Source organism: Trachemys scripta, chromosome 6, assembly GCF_013100865.1.
Source record: "Trachemys scripta elegans isolate TJP31775 chromosome 6, CAS_Tse_1.0, whole genome shotgun sequence".
NCBI classification, from domain to species: Eukaryota; Metazoa; Chordata; order Testudines; family Emydidae; genus Trachemys; species Trachemys scripta.
Genome location: NC_048303.1, coordinates 94,919,116 through 94,928,877, shown reverse-complemented (window position 1 = coordinate 94,928,877; position 9,762 = coordinate 94,919,116). Strand labels below are relative to the sequence as shown.

Sequence of the window (9,762 nt, the reverse complement as noted above, 5' to 3'; positions counted from 1 at the left end):
GGGGGCTGCCCGAAGCCAAAGTGCTACCGGCTTCACGGTTTGCCAGGCAGCCTCCAGACCCTGCGCCCCCGGCTGGGCGCTTCCCCTCCCGGGCTCCAGCTGTGCTGGGGAAGCGCCGGCCGGGGGCACAGGGTCTGGGGGCTGCCCGGCAAACGTGAAGCCAGTAGTGCTCGGGCAGCCCTTTCTGCGTGGCTGGGAGTAGTAGGAGGGGGCGGAGTTAGGGCGGGGCTGGGGTGGGAAATGGGCGGGGCCAGGGCCCCATGGAGGTCCTCTTTTTTAATTGGTTAAATATGGTAACCCTAATATTAGCCCCCCCATTCCTCCCCCCAGCAAGCAGGAGGCTTCAGGGAGCAGAGGGCAGGAGCAGAACATGCAGTGGGGGGAGCGACAGCTGAACTGCCAGCAATTGATAGCCTGCTGAGAGGCTGCCGCACAGGGAACTTGGTGGTGGTGGCTAAAATTCCCATGGTACTTCCATAAAAGAGTAGGTGGCTAACTTTGGTACCTATGACAAATTCGATTACAGATACTTGTATTTTGCCTACCTAAACCCTTCTGCAACTTCAACGGAATACAGTATTTCTTGTTCTAAATAGTTGTGCTGGGTTACTGTGAGCTGCTTAACAGAACTCATCTCTGAAATGCAGCAAAGATAAATTTATGTTTAGAATGTTTGTTTATGTTTTCTAAGACACTTTAGGATTCTTCAGGATGAAAGGCATCTTATTGTAGAGAGGTTAGTCGGGGCTCGTCTCTCTCTGTGGCGGCAGGAACCCCCACCGCCTCACTAAGTTTGGGAGGAGGCCTAACAGGGAATTAGTCTGACTGCAGGAGTCTTCCTTCACGGCCCTTGTGAGGGCAGAAATAAACAGTTAGGTGTAAGCCCAGGCCCTAGGTCACAGCGGGGCAATGGTGCATCAGGGGCTGAGCAATAACAGTATATACATAGTGGGCCCAGGCCTTAAGTCAGGGCAGGGCAATGGTGAGTCAGGTCCTCAGGCAGGGGATGAGCAATAACAGTATATAAACAGTGAGCCCAGCCCCTAAGTCAGGGCAGGGCAATGGTGAGTCAGGTGCTCAGGCCCTCAGGCAGGGGATGAGCAATAACAGTGAGCCCAGGCCCCCCTAGGTCCAAAGGCCTGGGAGAGGCTGCCACCCGTGAGTTGGGTGGCAGGGGGGACGCAGGCCCTCCCATTACACTGCCTCCCAGCCCGGGGCCCTAGCAGTGGCAGAGGACCTGCTGCTTTGTCAGTGGTTGCAACACACTGACATGAGTTCTGGCAGTGGCGCAGCCAGACTTGAGATACCTGGGTCAGGGTGGTGTCCTCAGGCGGGGGTCCAGCACCATGGGTTCCTTGGGATAGCCAGCGCAGGGCAGGCTTGGCAACTCCGGGTAGCTGGCCTGGGGCAGGCCCGGCCAGCCCTTGGGTCCGCTGCAGGTTGCTGGGGTTTCCCAACTCGGAGGTAGGCTGGAGACATCTAGCCTCCCCAGCGACTGCCCTCGCAGTGAGCTCTGGAGTTAGGCCTTTAGACTTCCTGTGCCAGGCCTAACCCTCTGGTGTCCAGAGAGGCTCATCTCTCTCTGGGGCAGCGGAGACCCACACTGCCTCACTACATTTATATAGTTATATAATAACAGTATTTGGTTGATATTTTACTCAGTTACAAACTAACTTTATCCATAGCATACTTAGTTATGTATTAACACAATTGCAATAATTAAACAAAAAGAAACACCCTGTTCTTGTGGAGTGAGTAAAAGTGATGGGGGAAAAAATACAGAAACAAATGATCTTGCACATCTCACTTTTTTTAACTGATGAGTTTAATAACAGTGTAATAAGAGAACTGGTACAAGACAAAGGAACTTTATTTCCTAGTCCCAATTATCTATGTATGTATCAGAGTTCCTGGCAAAGGAGGAGTCTGTTTCTACTGACATGACTGATTACTATTACAACAGCCATATCTGAAATAGAATAAAGACTGCCCAGGATTCTTATATAAAGTGTTACATAGTTACTGTCTTGCCAGAGTGTAAATCTGTCAGTTGTGTACATGTACTATGTATATGTCAAGGTTTTCCTGTTGAAGATACTTGAGACTAACAAAATGGCTTAACTAAGGTAGTTCACTGAAGTGTGACACTTAGCTTTCTGCTGCGGGGAGCTGTCTCAAAATTAATTAGTTTGCACTTTGGTGGAGTATGGTGCTCTCACGCCAACTGCATATGGACTAGTAGTGTCTACTGTATGCTTGTACAGCACAGCATGGCAAAACGCAAGCAGAAGTCAAAAAGCACACAGATGCATACAGTTTGTCACTCCAGAATTGGGTAGGTGCATTATAGTTGGGAGTTTCCCCTATGAAGTGTTAGGGATTCGCAATAGCCAGACAGGAGATCATGTAAGACATGAATGAAGGATGGGGTGACTCATTATGGCAAGCTCTATGTTCCTGTATCTTACAAGTGGATTTGGCATTATCTAAACCAGGGGTAGGCAACCGGTGGCAAGCGAGCTGATTTTTCAGTGGCACTCACACTTGCCTGGGTCCTGGTCACCGGTTCAAGGGGGTCTGCATTTTAATTTAATTTTAAATGAAGCTTCTTAAACATTTTAAAAACCTTATTTACTTTACATACAACAATATTTTAGTTATATATTATAGACTTAAACAAAGAGACCTTCTAAAAACATTAAAATGTATTACTGGCATGCGAAACCTTAAATTAGACTGAATAAATCAAGACTTGGCACACCACTTCTGAAAGGTTGCCGACCCCTGATCTAAACTTTCACAAAAAATGGAGAAATGTTCACTTGAACACTGAAATCCATGGAGCTGTACTGGTATAAAACTGGAGTACTGAATCAGGCTTCTGACTTTTTCAGAGGACATTACTTTACAAGCTCTCTGAAATCTATTAGTGAAATACTGACAAAAAAAAAAGCTAGTGTCCTGAAGTGACTGAGCAGACAAAATTAATCAGAAATGTTTTGCAACGAAAAATATTCTATAACCTAAATACAGTTGAGCAATTGTGGCATGTTGTCTTTAATTTAGCCCCATCTGTCTCCTCTGAAATAGTTGATTACCTTTAATATACTTATTCACAGTGAGACAAATCAGGTGTAACAACATTCCTGTACTATCTGAGTTAAAAGAGTCTGCATGGGGCTGTATTACGTAAACCAAGCTGGAGTATCATTTCTCTCAAGGAAATTAAAAATAAAAGACCTTCTCCTATTTTTCCAGATACTGGGACACAGTTTTACAAGAAATATTTTCAAGGCGTTGGTCCTGATATTAAAAGTCATTAATGGCTCTGGTCCTTGCTGCATCTCTGTATCTAAGCTGCCAAGATAGTTGCACTTCACAAAGCTGAGGTAAAAGCAAAAGATAGTCAGCGATCAGGCATTCTTGATCATGGGGGTCTAGCTATAGAACAAATATCCAGTGCAACTAATTCAGTCTGGCCACCTTTAGGAAATGCTGCATGATCTTCCTGTTTGCTAACACCTTTCTGACCATAACCAAATGAGACAACAGTGCTCCTACCTCAAAATTAAACCCCCCAAGGAAAGGGAGAACAGAAGACTCCATGAAGTACACCATGGCCTTCATTCTGCTAATCCAGGGAGACAACTTTTATTTATTGAGGGCGGGGGGGGGGGGAATTAGAGTTTAAAAAAAGCCACTGAATATCACTTTTAAGGAGAAATTTGGTACCATAACTAAATGTATCCACTTCTAATCAAGTGAGATGAGCTTCAGTTCAAAATACAGCATTTCTTTTATTAATGTAATCCCTAAGTAGGTGTTAGACTCAGAGCCTTCCAGACTTAGTTGTCTACACCCACACAACCTATGTCTAGATGCTTCCTATAATATTGTGATAACCACTATAAAACTCTAAATCAGATCTATTTTTGGGGTGCTAACAGTCTGCCCACTGTGGCAGGTTACAGAGAGAAAGATGGAGTTCCTGTCCTGATATGATGATAGTCTGAAACACTTTCCCACAACCTATAGAGCAAAAAGTATTAAATGAAATTTGGTTAATAATTCTGAAGAGCAAATAAGTAAGGGAGAATCAACCTGTTCATTTGAAAATATTTGCTGTGAATTCTTCACACAACTCTAGTAGTCTTATTTGAGGAGAAACTGACTTGTAAAGAGACTCTAATGAGGGGGAGTTGTTTTTCTGGTTGTGTATTTTTCATTTGTACAAAGATAAACATAACTTTCAGGTACCAAATCAGAAAATGGTATGTGCAAAGTTTGAGGGCTTGGTGTAAGGTGAGGAAGGAGCTAAATGGAGCCTCAAATTTTGTAGGAGGCCTCCATAAAAACTAGGGATATCCTTGACCATGGTTCCTTTTATTAGCTATAACAGCTACTCTGTAGAAGCACAGAATGAGACGTTAGTGCTGAACCCTTTCTGGAATTATAAAATATGCGGTTCTTAAAAACAAATCTTTCCTTCTACCCTAAAGTAACTTTCAAGTGCTACTCAGAATCCTTGTGCCCAAAGCCAGATGTCAGAAAAGAAGAGATTGCTCACCACCTTGTGGATACTAGAGGAACACTACAATTTTATTCTGAAAGAATTTATTCACAAAAAATTAGAAGAGTGTTTCTTTAAAACAGGAACACCTAGGTATGCAATTCCCTTACACACTATAACAAGATAGGTTATTTAATATAAGGGAGCTGGAAAAAACATTTTAGGCCATAGAAACTAACCATTGTCCTATATATTCTCATTAAAAATCAACTTTATTGAACTAAATTGAATACTGAAACCCTTAGTTTAATAGGTCAAATCCAACAGTCCTCTGCTCTGTCACTTGTCAGGTAAAACTCCCTTTGGAATCAGTGTGGGTGTTTTGCCTTATTAAAGACGGAGTATGGGCACTGGGATTTTTGTCAGCATTTCCAAACTAAGACCATTAGAAAACATCTCTCCTTGGCTTTCTGTGATGCATCTGATATGTTGTCAATATGCTGCACTCATGCTGCTATGTCTAGGTTGATTAACTGCTTTCTTTGCCTTTCCCCCCAGCACCACAATGCTGTACTTTGTTTCAGTAAATCAGCCAGGCTGAAGGAATGAATGCAAGTTAGTCACCAAAAAAAAGGAGACTGAAAGGAAGATACGGAGACAGAGGAAAACAAGCGAAGAGCAAGAAAGAGGAAGTAGTAAAGGTAGGTTAAATTTTAATTTTGTACCTGATCTTGGAAGGTACTGATGTCCTCAGCTTCCATGAGCTCATCACATTCAGCAGTTGGCAGGACTGGATGTGATACACTCTCTCTAGTAGACAAGTCCCTAATCATTGAGTTTTAAAGACTGATTACCAGCACCTTGGTTTACACTCATATCTGAGCACAGGTAATGTGTTCATAGTGGGTCTTCAAAAAAGCCAGACAACTTAACTTTAACTTGTACTGCTACCATTTTAGGACTGTGTATTGCAATTTTTTGGTAAAAATGGCAATTGTTGTATCTAGAAAACTGTATGCAATGGAACCTGAACCCTAACATTTTCAGCAAATGACATTTTAGAGTATAAAAACTAGTGTCCTGCAATGAGATCCTAAAAGCTACTTAGCAAGTATATTACTGAAACAAAAAAGGTAGTCTTGGATTATCTGTCATCTAGTTAAGCCTGAAAATGTACGTTTATCAATTAGGGAATTGTTTTTAAAAGTACACATGTACTCATGTATTCACTTACATTTTGTGCCTCTTTGTAGGAACAGCATTTGAGCTTAGTCACTGTAGTTGCATGCATAATTGACTATTTTTAAACACCTGTTCGTAATGCTTTGTTTTGAATTTCCTACACTTCAAATTACCAAGGGATACAGTTTATTTTGAATTCATTCGAAAAATGTTCTTTTCTTCACATTCTTAGTATTGTATTTTTATGAAGTTTAGGAGATAATCAGAATCATCAGTGACTAAATACACAACTTCAAAATGGCCAAAATGTGGTCCCAATTCAGCAAAGCACCAAAACACATGCTTACTTTTAATCAAATCAGTAGTGCCATTGTCTTCAATAGGATTACAGATGTGCTGCAAATTAAGCATGTGCTTAAGTGCTTTGCTAAATTGGGTCCTAAATCCTTTTAGTACAACATTATTTTGGAGCCTGATAGTTATTAACATTTAGAACACCTGAATGAAGGATGCTGTATTAAACAACTTAACTACAAAAAATAAGCAGAGCAGGCAGCCTACTGAACACTTTCCATTTTAGGACTGTTTTCAGTTGATTTATAGCTTTGCCAGCCTGAAAAATTGAAGTATGAAGTTTTCCATGCTGGGTGTCTGCCTCACACTGAATTTTTTTGGAAAGGCATAACAAAAACAGTTCAGCCATTTCAGAGAACGAGGTTAAGGAGAAATAGGTTGTGTTGATCATATTAAAGTAGGGTGGTGGTGGTGGTAGGCTACATAGCCTCTCTCTGAGCACCAACTTCCCATCCCCATTTATCCCCCTCTCCACTATCCCCTATATCCCTTCCGTCCCAGGAAGCATGTCAATTTTTTCCTTCTCAAATAGTTTCATTACATTCCCTTCTCCCCCGCCCCCAAAAATAAAACTGCCATCCATGACTCCTTTGTGGGGCTTGTTATTAATGTATAGTTAGCTGTAAGTTAATTGAAAGGTGAGCTCACAGCGCCCTCATGCGGCGCACCGAATTTCAAAATAATCTAAAAATAACGAGGAGTCCTTGTGGCACTGTATAGAGACTCAGGCCTTGGCTACGCTTGCAGCAGTACAGCGTTGTGAATTAAACCTGTCTTCGTACAGCTGAGTAGGGAAAGCGCTGCAGTCTGTCCACACTGACAGCTGCCAGTGCACTGTTGTGGCCGCATTGGGAGCGGTGCCTTATGGGCAGCTTTCCCAGCATTCAAGTGGCTGCAACGTGCTTTTCAAAAGGGGTGAGGGTGGGGTGGAGTGTGACAGGGAGCGTGGGGGGGAGAGAGAGTGGGTTTTTGGAGTGTGGACACGCACCCTGCCTTGCAAGTTCCGACCCCTCTCTCACTCACTGAAAGCAAACAGCAGCAGTTTGTTTTTTTCCTCACAGACCAGATAAGCAGCCACTCGCAGAAACGGATCTTCCCGTCCCACCCCCGCAAGCCGCCTCTCTCTTCAAGCAAACATTCCAAAGGGAGCCACTCTGCATGCCTCTACTCATTCACAGCAAACAGTAGCTGTTTGGTTTTTTGATAAGCAGTTCCGGGAGCCTGGAGTTCACAACAAAACAAAGAAAGGAAGCTTCACTTAAAAGGATTATGGGGAGTTTCCGGAGGTCAATCACAGTGTAATAAGGTTACTCCCCATTTACACTGGAGCACCAGCATCTCAGCCACTCCGCAGCAGCTGTTATTCCTCTCGGGGAGGTGGAGTACCTGCAGCGCTGTAGCCAGGGAGATACAGCGCTGCAAATGCCTTGCCAGTGTGGACAGGGAGTGAGTTACAGTGCTGGGGGCGGCTTTATTGCGCTGTGGCCTTGGCTACACTGGCGGTGTACAGCGCTGCAACTTGCTGCGCTCAGGGGTGTGAAAAAACACCTCCCTGAGCGCAGCAAGTATAACGCTGTAAAGAGCCAGTGTAATCAGAGCCTGCAACGCTGCACGCTCGCTCGCAGCACTGCAAGCTACTCCCCTCGGAGATGTGGAGCACATACAGCGCTGCGAGAGCAACTACACTCGCGCTTCGCAGAGTGTAGCCAAGGCCTGTAACTCTCAAGTGTAGCCAAGGCCTAAGAAATTTATTTGGGCATACTCCTTGTTGTTTTTACTGATACAGACTAACACAGCTACCCCTCTGAAAATAATCTAACTGTTCAGATATAAGAGTCAAGCTTTAAAGAATAGAAAATGGCAGTGAGGGAAACCTCTACTCACTTTTCTGTATTGGAGAATGTCTAGTGTAAAAAATGTACATTTTTCTTAAATGCTATGATCAATTGGGTTGTCTAAAGATTTAGTAGGGGCCATGCACTACCTTGGGCAAAAGTTGTCAGACTGAAACCACTTTGACCCATAGCTCATCAATAGTTTGATCTCTAGCTCTATGCTAGGGGTGGGCAAACTTTTTGGCCCGAGGTTTGCAAAACTGTATGGAGGGCCAGGTAGGGAAGGCTGTACATCCCCAAACAACCTGGCCCCCACCCCCTGACTGCCCCCCTCAGAACCTCTGACCCATCCAACCTCCCCTCCTCCTTATCCCCTAACCGCCCCCTCCCATGAGCCCCCGCCCCTAACCATCCCCCAGGACCCCACCCCCTATCCAACCCCCCCATTCCCTGACCGCCCCCCCCCCCGAACTTCTGCCCCTTATCCAGCCTCCCAACCATACCACTCAGAGCAGCATGTCTGGCAGCCGCGCTGCCCGGCTGGAGCCAGACACGGTGCCGCGCTGCTTTGCAAGAGCGCACAACCCTGCCACCCAGAGCGCTGCCAGTGTGGCTGCGGGGGAGGAGGGACTGCAGGGGAGGAGCCAGGGGCTCCAGATGTGGCCCGCAGGCTGTAGTTTGCCCACCTCTACTCTATGTAAAGAAACTTTTTTTAAAAATGGCTATGGGGGAGGTGATTACTCCTGGCACAAGTGACTCCAAATTTGGGTCACTCACCTTACTGTGCTGGGGCACACCAACTATTAAAGAAATCCAACTATGCTTGTCACTTTGAGTACTCAGGAAGGTTGATCTTTAAACAAATGTAATGAGCTAACCCTTTACTACAGTAGTGCTGCAGAATCACTATAATGCGAGCTTGAATGGTTTTCTTTTAATAAGTGACTCTCCTTCCTAGTGTTTTACTGATGGCTGAAACAAATTCATTTTAATACATTTCCCCCCATCTACATACACCATCAGTTTGAGATCCTTGAGAAATGAACAAAAATGTATACAAAGCTGAGACTGTCATGAAGATATGATCTAGCTCTACGATTCCAAATGTAATGATTAGGAAACAAAAATGCTCCTGTAGTTAAAGCACAAGAATTGATCGCAGATGGTAATACTGTGCTACAAACTCTGAGTGACCATAGGCAAGTCACAATCTTGACATACCTTGTTTTCCCCTCTGTGAATAATCCTACCCATCCTAATAACAAACATCCAATTTAATATTACTAATAAAGGGAATAATAGTTTTGGGTTAAAGGATGGGTCTGGGAGGCAGAAGATCTGAGTTTTCTTCCCAGTTTTGCCATTGACTTGCTGCGTGACGCCAGCCTTAGATATAACCACTCGGTTTCAGTGATGTAGCCTTGTGTCAGAGAGGCGGTGTGAATGCATCTAGCCTGGAGACCATTAGATGAGGCCGGGGAAGTGCGAACTGGCCGCTGTGCGCGTGTACCCGCTAGTGCACTCAGGCGCTACGGGCCTGGGATTTGGAGCTGGAGAATGTGGATTCTGGCTGGAGCAGCTGGTTGAAAAGGCGAGTGAAGTGCAGTTATCCGCCCCCCGTTCCCTTCGGCGCCTCTGCGCTGCCGGGGAGTCGCTGAGCCCCCGTGGGCAGGCGGGCAGGCGGGCGGATGGCGGCGAGCGGGGAAGAGGCCCTCGGCGCAGCCCGCTCAGGTAGCGGCGGGAGAAGAGCAGGACGCCGACGAGGGCTCAGGGGCTGGCGCGGGGCCCCTCCCTCCGCCCCCCCAGGCTGGCGCGAGGCGCTTTCCCTCCGCCCCCCAGGCTGGCGCGAGGCCCTTGCCCTCCTTGCTGATCGTGAGGCAG

General features: G+C 45.4%; 1 long non-coding RNA gene across 1 annotated transcript in view; it reads right to left on the bottom strand.

The window, feature by feature from the left end:
* LOC117878969 overlaps positions 1-9,737 on the bottom strand; it is a 14,093-nt gene extending 4,356 nt beyond the window's left edge. The window contains exon 1 of the long non-coding RNA XR_004646153.1: positions 9,392-9,737. This is a non-coding gene — a long non-coding RNA (uncharacterized LOC117878969). The remainder of the gene's footprint in view (positions 1-9,391) is intronic.
* Positions 9,738-9,762: the final 25 nt, after the last annotated feature.